A 10,120-nucleotide genomic window follows, 5' to 3' on the forward strand; every position below is an offset into this window, starting at 1 on the left:
CAGAGTGTCATACAAAAATAGTCGAAAAACTTTCATCTTGTGCATGTGAATTGAATATGCGGCCTTTGCACATGTTGTCATTACGGCGGATTTAGTATATTAGTTTTTAATAAAGAATTTAGCTTACATTAGCTCTAAAGATGAATACCTTTGAGGCAGAAACTATTTTGAAAGACTAATATTTTCATTGACAAGATTCTTTTGATTTAGTGTGGTAGATGTCCTCTCTCGTTCTCTTCACAAGCACTTCTTTTTCTTATTGCAGAAAAGACTGAAAATTAAGTAAAACTTACGAGCTCAAAATTCTTTCATTAGATTAAGGCCGCACAAATGTTGTTCATACAAATTGTTGGTGGCTCAAATTGATAAATCAAATATCTTAAATATTAAATAGTTTCATCATTTAATTTTAGCCAGCCAGATCTTTCAATTTTATTCAATATTTTTCTCTCTAAGCACGGTAAGATTTTTACTAATTTCGGTAACTTAGGTGTGCCCAGATACGAGGTCTGTCCAAAAAGTATCGCGAATATTGAATTTCCGCGGGTTACGTATATTTGATTTTTGTGGCGTTATATGTGGTACTTATGTCTCTCACTTATGCCGAATATTTCGGCCATTTTGAATGTTCCATTAATTTTTGGCAGCTGTTTTGCTTGAACGTGTTTTGGCTTGTCTTCGATTTTTTCCTATTCCAAAAAATTGATCAAAGAATCTGTATCAAAGGTTGTGTGAAAAACGAAATTAAGTCCGCGGACGCATTCCGAATGCTGGCTGTGGCATATGGAGAAGCTACCTTGGATCGAAGCAAGGTGTATCGGGGGTACAAAATGTTCTCAGAGGGCCTAAAAGATGTGAACGACGAAGAGCGTGCCAGACGCCCGAGCACGTCAACAATAGACAAGGACATTGATGAAGTGAAGAAAATAGTATTGAATCACCGTTAGAGAAGTTGCTGAGGACCTAAACATATCGATTGGCTCGTGCCATTCGATTTTTACGATGTTGGACTGTCCGCGACGACCCAAATTTGATCCAGAGGGTCATAACTAGTGACAAATCATGGGTTTATGGTTATGACGTGGAAACTAAAGCTCAATCATCCCAATGGAAGCTGCAGCACGAGCCAAGACCGAAAAAAGCGCGCCAAGTTCGGTCGAATGTGAAAGTTTTGCTTACCGTTTTCTTCGATTGCAGGGGCGTGGTGCATCTTGCCGCAGGGTAAAACGGTAAATAAGGAATATACACCTGCAAGTTATGCGCAATTTGCGCGAAGCAATACGCAACAAACGCCCAGATTTGTTGAAGAACAAAAATTGGCTTTTGCGCCATGGCAGCGCCCTTTCTCACACATTGTTACTTGTGCGCGAATTTTCGGCCAAAAACAACACACCCATGATGCCGCAGCCACCGTATTCCCCAGATCTGAAGAGGCCCATGAATGGACGGCGCTACGCTGCGATTGACGAGATAAAGACTGCATCGAAGGAGGAGCTGAACAAGATCACAAAAAATGATATTTTGAAGGTCTTCGAGGATTGGAAAAAACGTTGGCACAAGTGTGTAATATCTAATGGGGATTATTTTGAAGGGGACAAAATAGATGTTCATGAGTAAATAAATAATTTTTGAAAAAACACAAAGTCGTGATACTTTTTGAACTGACCTCGTAAATCATGTTGACAGCATTTTAAAATATCTGCAAAATTTTATTTCTTGGCATCGGTTTTAATTGGAGTCAACCTTAACCTAAACGAACAAAATGATCTTAATTCGCAAACATCTGGTGGATTTAATTGGAGACGATTGCACTCAGACTTCTCGGTATTTTAAATTGAAACATTCAAAATTTGCGCTCTCCAAGCCAATATATACGGGTGCTCAGCTAAAATAAATGCTTAAAGTGCTAGAAGCTCTTTAAGCATTTATTTTCAGCTATCGTCACTGTATATTAACTCTCTTTTTTTAAAGCTTTTCCAGCCATTAAGTTTCACATTTATCACACGGTGTTTTTTTGGGGCGGATCAACGTGTAGTCCGTCGAAGGATTTTTCCCAGTGCTCCACAAATTCCCTGCCGGGGAAAAAAGTTTCAAAGCAGATCTCAACAGCTCCTGCCACGATTTTCGAGTTTTATGGCCCCGTTTGCGGGAAATGCCATTTTTCCTCAGACTAATATCCACGCTCATGATCTTGGTTTCACCGTTAATCCACTAGCACTGTGTTCCGTCCCATTTTGTTTCGCCGCTATTTTCCTTCTTTCGATTCACACTTAACACATTCGCGTCGGCCCTTATTCCCGCCCGCTCCACCCCAGTCTCTTCCCTTCCCGACCCCAGTCCCTCATTATCCCCCCTCTCGTCCTATTCCCTGGCTTCAGAGGAGGGGTCCTCACGCCTCATGGGTTCATACCCTGCCTCCTCAAACTCCCCCCTCTTCCACCCAAGCCTCAACCCCACCCCATCTTTCCCTCCGATTGAGCTTCAACTTGGAACCGATGGCCTTTTTAATTGAAATCCCTCCCGAGTCGTCGTGGGTAACGGAAATGTTTATTTCCACTGCAGCCACGAAATTCGCCTTAACTGGTTCAACGATCCGAATCCCTCCCTTTCACCCCGCCGCCCTCCGGCACGCCTCGAGCCGTCGGCGTGAATAGGCTTTAGGATCGAAAATTAATTTCCGAAAAAAACGGGAGAGCAAACCGTTACTTGAGTCCGCCGAATACTTTTTATTCAAATCCATTTTTTTCTTGCATCCAATACTTGCATATACTCGTACTACTCAAGCGGCTTAATGTTTTCATACGTATTCCAACCTCCGTCTCCGCTGTACGCAATGTTGAGTGTCAATTCATCCTTTTAATTGGGAGTACGGAAAACAGTTGCCTATTGATTGGTTTCTTCGATTTCGGAAATTGCTGTTGCGCACTTTGTTGCTATTATGAAAAATAACAATTTAATGAAATCACGCAGGGGGAACAAAAAAGTGTTCAAATGGTATCAATGTTTCTGTCTTACCCGTGATTAATTAATGGTATCGGTATGTTAGCAGAAAGTAAATTCCTAGAAACTCATATATTTCTTTAAGTTCAATTAAGATATTAATTTGATGCTTTACATGATGGGCTTAACTAATAGTTACCCTTTCTTTTAATTTATATTTGCAGATATTTAATGTCAATTGCAATGCAAAATTAAACGAATGATTAAACGAGTTGAATCACAGAAAAATATATTTCTCTGTGATATGTTCGCTCATTTTACTACACCCATTTTGCCACTATATTTTAAGATTTGAGTGATTCAGGACTGAGTTTTAGTATTTTTAATTGTATTTTATCCCATTTCGTTGAAGTAAATTGTTCGCTAATAAATCCAATCATTTCGGAGGGATAGATTGTGTTGATTCGATTCATTGGTAAAAACGTGCCCTTCAATTCTACCAGAAATACCACCTAAGCATAAAACATTTAGGAATGCTGTGTATAAAGTTACCTACGCCCGTAAGTGAAACCGTAGAGAAATGTAGAGGGAGACACTCAGTTCAGTACTCAGACACTCAGAGGGAGTACTAGTTCCGTTGATGACCTCCCGCCTTCTTTACCTGTGCATCTAGTGTGTACGTACTTGTTAAAAAACGACAAGGTATTTGTCATACCATAGATCGACGCCCAGATCTCGTAATCTACGAAGGCTACATTACTATGTTGCACCAATGTAGTCATTTTAACATATCAATTAAATTTTCCACGGGCACTAGAATTTTCCAGTACGATTTATAATTTAGCTTTGTGAAATCATTTCCTGCCGTGGTAAAAAATTAGAAGATCAGCTTATGGATGTGATGTGAATTGAATAATTTTTATTTGCGAACTTTATGTTATTATGATCACATGCATTTGAATTGGCCTTAACGTTTGCTGATAAATCAGGAAAGATAACGAAATGTCACATTATAGTCCATATGATCAACCTTAACGCCAACATTTTTTCGTTTATTTTTTGAGAAATATTTTTACTTAGATTTCTTTTTATTTGAATTTATAAAATTAATTTTCAATTCTGTTGTTGACATTTGAAAGGCTAAAAACTTTTAATTTCCATTTTCCTAATTATATAACAAGATCAAAATGCGTAAAAGCCTCAATTTCTGAAAAAAAATCTCCGTCTTTAACTCTTCTGGCTCATGCTTCACATGAGCAGACAGCCAAGTAACTGAAATCAAGAGCCGCCATGCAAGAACAAATTTTCTTGAAAACTAAACTCAGATTTCACCAATCTTTCCACGAACAATGATCTGCGAGTGAGTCACAGCAAAACATCCGAATGACTTACAGGATCTGTGGCCGATAAAATCCGCTCACTTCCTCATTTCCATCCGTGTTTCCCGCTAATAGCCGTTTTCACCATACCCTTATTTTCAGCATTACGAGCACTCCCGCTTCCCAGGACCAAAAGAAAACATTTCTACGTACATCCGCCCGCATCGAAAGCTTTCTCTCTCATCTCTCCCTCGTTTTAATTCCACGAATGCACAGCGGCCGAAGCGGACTCCGAATTCCATGTGGGCCAAAATTAACATAGATCCTACGCCAGCGGATGATTTACTCTTGCAAAATTCGTCATCAACCTCTTCGAAAGGGAGGAATCCCGTAGATGGATCTTGAAAATTTTAAAGCGGTTCCATTAACGGCCGACCGCTATCCGCTCTTCTGTCCAAAAATGAATTACTAACAAGGAGGAGAAACGTTCTATTCCGCGAAAATATATTCTGAGTCCAAAAAGCTCTAATTTCTGATTAGTTTTTTTAAAATCAGTCTTTCGCAGGTATGGATGCAAGATTTTGACAAATGAAAAATCTCAAACATTCATACATTAAAACCCTCAAGTAACCGTGTACGTAAATCTATTAGTTAGTCTATACTTTTTCTGGATCAAGCTTTATGCTAAAAAGTGTTTTTCATTCATCAATTTTAGGATGGGTTTCGGATTACTGTACGATTCAAAGGACTGAGAATAATTTTTTTTGTCAAAACGTATTTGTGATATATTTTTGTTAGAAAGTTTAGCTGGGTGGAATGATTGAACTAAAATAGAATTGTAACGATTCTTAATATGTTGCGTCATCAATATCTAAGCTAGCATCCAACAGTGCAGTTTTCCGTTGCATATAGCATATGGTGACATTTTATCTCGGTGTAAAGTCAAAGAAAACGTCAGTTTATTGAATCATTCTACATCAAAAGAACTGCCGCCTACTTGTTCCAGGAAAAATACCCTAAAACCTTGTCTATACTTCAGGATAACTTCAAAACAACAAGAAAATAAAAAAAACAGCTGATGAAGCAAATCTTGTGCTTTATCAGTTATTTTGATATAATATTTTTTATTATATCAGCATAATTTTTATTATATCATCATACTTCATAATATCATCGTCATAATTAATTTCCAAAATAATTATCATGCCCTCAGTATTAAATTTTTGGCGAATAGAATTTTCATATTATGTACATGAATTTTTACGGGAGTTGATGATGAAGTGTTTGGGAATACCTAAATTTTCACTATGATATGCCAAAATTCAAAGTAATAATTGATTTTGGGAAATATAATTCTCTTCGTCCCTATATTCTGAATCAATAAATTCGCTAAATAATTTGTTAAATGATCGAATGATGAAAAGTAATAAAGTAGATGAATGCCGAATTAATGCCGTTGCCAAAATTTATCCAACTAATATTCTTGATTCATTTTTAGGTTTGAATTACAAACGATTAGACAGCCACACAATCTATGCCACTATCGTTAAAAAATGGTTTATTGATGGATTTTACTCTTAGAGTTTTATCTCGATCATCATAACAATATGTGGCCTCACATCCGCTAAAGATTTTTAATATGTTGAACTGTGCCGGATGCGTCTCGAAATTCTCACCAGGAGAAGGTTCTAGAAAGTTGCACACCAACTACCTAGAACTCCTCTTGAAGTGTTTTGAGTTGTACTCAGCCTATTAGCAACTGCTAAATGACATCTCGTGGGAAAAATGTTACTTGGATAGAGAATAAGTACTCGTCTGACAGAAGTACTGCACTTAATGTTACTGACATTTAGGCTGAACCTGCATGGATATGAGAGCAGCATTCTCTTTCGAATTGCCCATTGCTGACCGTTGCCTGCCTTGCTGTGCGGGCTGCGATAACCCGTACAGCGAGAAATCGCTGTAATTTGAACTAATGTGGAGCCGGAGAAAAATTACTCGATGCCGGAGAGCATCTAAGGATTCTGAACCGACTAAATGTGCCGCCGTCTTATCAGTTACTACTAGTAGTGAATACGTGCTTGTTTTTAACATTTTGTCTTATCCAAATGAGGAAAAAAACCGCCAGGAGGTGAGCCTACCGTTGGCGACGCACGAAATTATCGACGCACTCCAATCCTGTAGGGTGTTTCGGGAGAGGAGAGGGGGCTTACATATCATTCGGCCCAAAGCACAATAAACTTTATTAATATTATACCGGTTCGTTTCGGTCAAACATATCGATAGTGCGAAACCTACATCGTCATATTTCGCGGAAGCTAATTTTTCTACGGTGAATCCTCTATCGCCCGCCTCTCAAAGCGACCGCCAAATCCAATCAGCTCCGTCCCGCGGAGAGGCGCACTGCGTGAGTGGACGAGGGCCTACTAAAAAGAAATTGAGCCAATCCTCCTTCCTTCGCCCCTCCTTCCCTTCTCTCTTCCTCAAGACTCATTCCAGTCCTCCCGCGACTTATCCCCTCCCTTCCCGCCTCAAAACGTTCCTCACCCTCGCCCCATCCCCCTCCCCTACTCCACCACGTTCCGTTATCAAGACGCGGTCATGCCGTCGGCAATACCAACCCACTGCCACGGCGGAGAGGAGATGGAGTGGTTTCGTCGAAGCGAAGGAGAGAGAGAGAAGCTCTTGTCAGTTCTTCCTCTTTTCTCCGTGTTGACCCCGTTACCCAGTTATGCTCCAAATGTTGAACAGCAGCTTCGGGGAATAATAAAAAAAGAAAATGTTTACTTTGTGGAACCCAGGGAGACGTGTGTTTTCGTGTGTGAAAGAGGGAGAGAGTGCGTGCTTGTGTTTTAATTGAAGGAGGTCCTTTTTATTTCATGAGTAGATGAGGTCGTTTGGGTTTGGACTACGTCCGTGTTTTCGAAAAAAGTGAATGGATTCTTAATGCGTCAGATATTTACTCTTTTTCGCATGGCAATCGGATGTTAATACGGCATATGGGTGAACCATTAAGGCATACACTCCTTATTAAATAAATGCAACTTTTAATCATTCATTTTCGGTTGGCATATTTTATTCATTTCCTCGATTTCAAAATGGTAATGCAATATTCAGCCGTAATGTTATTGTTTATAACGTAGGTATTACACAAAGTTATTGTATACATAATATTCATTTTAGGTTTTGGGCGATTATTATTTTGAACCTCGATTGTGAATACATACATTATTTCCGGTAGATAAGGGAAGGCCGAAGTTATTTCTATTTATCTTCGTTTCATGGACATATTAACTGCCTAATCTGTAAATGAATTGTCGTCAACTTCAACGAATTTCTGTAACATTCAATCTTCAGGCATGTTGCCGCACATGGATTCCTATTGTTTGGAGTGAATTGATAAAATATTTGGGTTTTGTCTCGTTGGTTATTTCAAGTGGGCGAATCCCCGGTGGTCCGATTTGCAAATTGTTTTGCGGGACGGTTCAATGATTTTTTCTAATATCTTGAATTTCTTATTGAAGAAATAATAGAAGTTTGTATCCTGTGGCGAACTCCAGCTTTTATTTGGCATTTTTTAAGTCTCCATTTGGGATGATGATTTTTAATTCTATCCGTAGGATATATTGTTTATCCAACCACAGTTATCAACCCGAAGGTCGGTTGAATAGGTGAGGGTAATACGAATACTTTAGAAGATGTTACTATTTAGTTTTAATTTAGATAGAAGTACAATATTAGTTCTGGCACTTCACATCTTTCAATTCATTTGACTCGTGTTAAAATTAATCCCCGTTCGCGAATGTAAATACCCGTAAACCGAGTGAATTTTGACAATATGCAAATTCCATGTGAATAAATTATTGATTGAAGGTTGCCCTTGGTAGTGGCCTACAGTGACCATGAGTTCTCTAAGTTGGTCAAAAGCGATCTACAGTCAAGGCGAGGGTTGAATTCTCACAACAGTGGACACGCTTACTTACTTCTATTACGCCGTCGCCTCTCTGTTAAGCAGCAGCTTTTTCCAGTTTTCATCGCATGCTATGTATACCACGTTGTATATCGCAAGGTTTTTAAGGCAAGGCATCATATGTTAAGTAAGAAAGATATAAAATCGCGCGAGCTTTCGTTCGTAATACGCAAAAGGGTTAATTTTCTTCGGTAACAGGATATTATTTCAGGAAAATCAGACAATAGTAAGAACTTTCTGAAATATCAAATCCATATTATTTCAAAGCTATCCCGAAGACTGAGGTCAATTGTTAAAAAAGAATTGTATCACACGCCAAAATATAAAATTGTAACGCAGAAAATTAAAGGAATTGGGACGGAAATCAACGAAAATGTAAACATATTACATTACTTCAGATGCAGTCTTGGAAACGTTCAAATTCACGATACTGGGATATATTTTGGACTCGTATTCCACGAGATTGGTGCATCCGCCGCCGTATCAGTTCAATTATTTTCGAAAGATAAAAAATAGGGCCAAAATGTTTCTAAAACGGTTTGTGCCAAGCCTTCCCAGCAAAGGAAAATACTCGTTAGGAGGTAAAAAAAATTGTCTCCACTATAATAGTTTGCATGAAGCGATGGCCAAATAATGAAGAATATTGTCGGACACAGCATTATGGGAATACAAATAAGTGAATACGTAAAATATGATAAGATAAAGAATGATGAAGAATTTAAGAAGTTTATGAGATTGAGGACTCCATAAAATCAATTTTAGAGTTCACTTCTTAACATTAATGATATTTTGAAACAATTTTTCACTCTTTCAGTTTTCATCCAAACTTGCAAAAGTATTGAAATCAAATGTTTCTGAAAATCATGGTAGTAAGTTTATGCTATAGTATTTTATTTTCGTATTTTTGTCTCCTTAAACTCCTTAAGAATACTTATTCAATAATTTGGCTTTCATTGATTTATAAGTTGGTATACATTATTAAGGGCAATTATAGCTCTTTTGTTAAAGCATAATAATGGGGGTGTTACATCAAATTACATTTAATCTTGTTATCAAATGTATCATCTATAGTCTCTACTGCTGCTTCTTTCCCATTCCAAGCCATTTGGCTACGGATTTATGAATATTTTTACTTATTGGTAAGCCTCCCAAATGGGAACTTCTTAATCTTTATCACTTATTTTATTTTTGAGAATACAGTTGACTCGAATTTCAATTTTTTTATCAAAAGTAATTTTTCGGTCTTTTTGAACATATTTTTGTTTATATTTCTTACATACTCGTAGAAAAGGAGCAGCTGCATACTTTTTGCAATGATAGATATGACGTATCCCATTGACAAAATTGCCTCACTGAATCATTATTGTTGACTCCGTGAGTACGAGTTATTTCTATAATAGATTATCAAAGTTGATAATTTTTAATAAAGATGATATTTGCTGAGCAACAATATAACATTAAAAAATAGAAGCAACTCTCTTTAAGGAACACTCAACAGTATTATTTTGCACTTATCCCGTGGTTGATTCGTGTTCCAGTTAACTATTTCTAAGAACTTATCGTACTTGATTGCCATCACATTGCCTGTGCCAGCAATCATTTCACAATTTTAATTCTTTTCTCGCTAAATAATTGATAATCTGCAGCAGATCTTCCTCAATATCATCGTTTAGCAAAATAACTTCAGTTAAGACCAAAATTTTCTACGAATAGCTCATCTTAACTTGTTCTATTGATGCAAAATTTGAAATTTTTTAATAATATGTCATTGGTTCAGCTCCAAAAGGAGATTATGGGCTCTTGTTTATATTTTCCTTGTAAATATATTACTGAATGTTGCTAAACTACAATTAGTATTGCTATGCCATAGCAATGCATGTGAACGGTTTAA

This window comes from Hetaerina americana, unplaced genomic scaffold (assembly GCF_022747635.1).
Source record: "Hetaerina americana unplaced genomic scaffold, ioHetAmer1.1.p SCAF_1, whole genome shotgun sequence".
In the NCBI taxonomy this organism is placed as follows: Eukaryota; Metazoa; Arthropoda; class Insecta; order Odonata; family Calopterygidae; genus Hetaerina; species Hetaerina americana.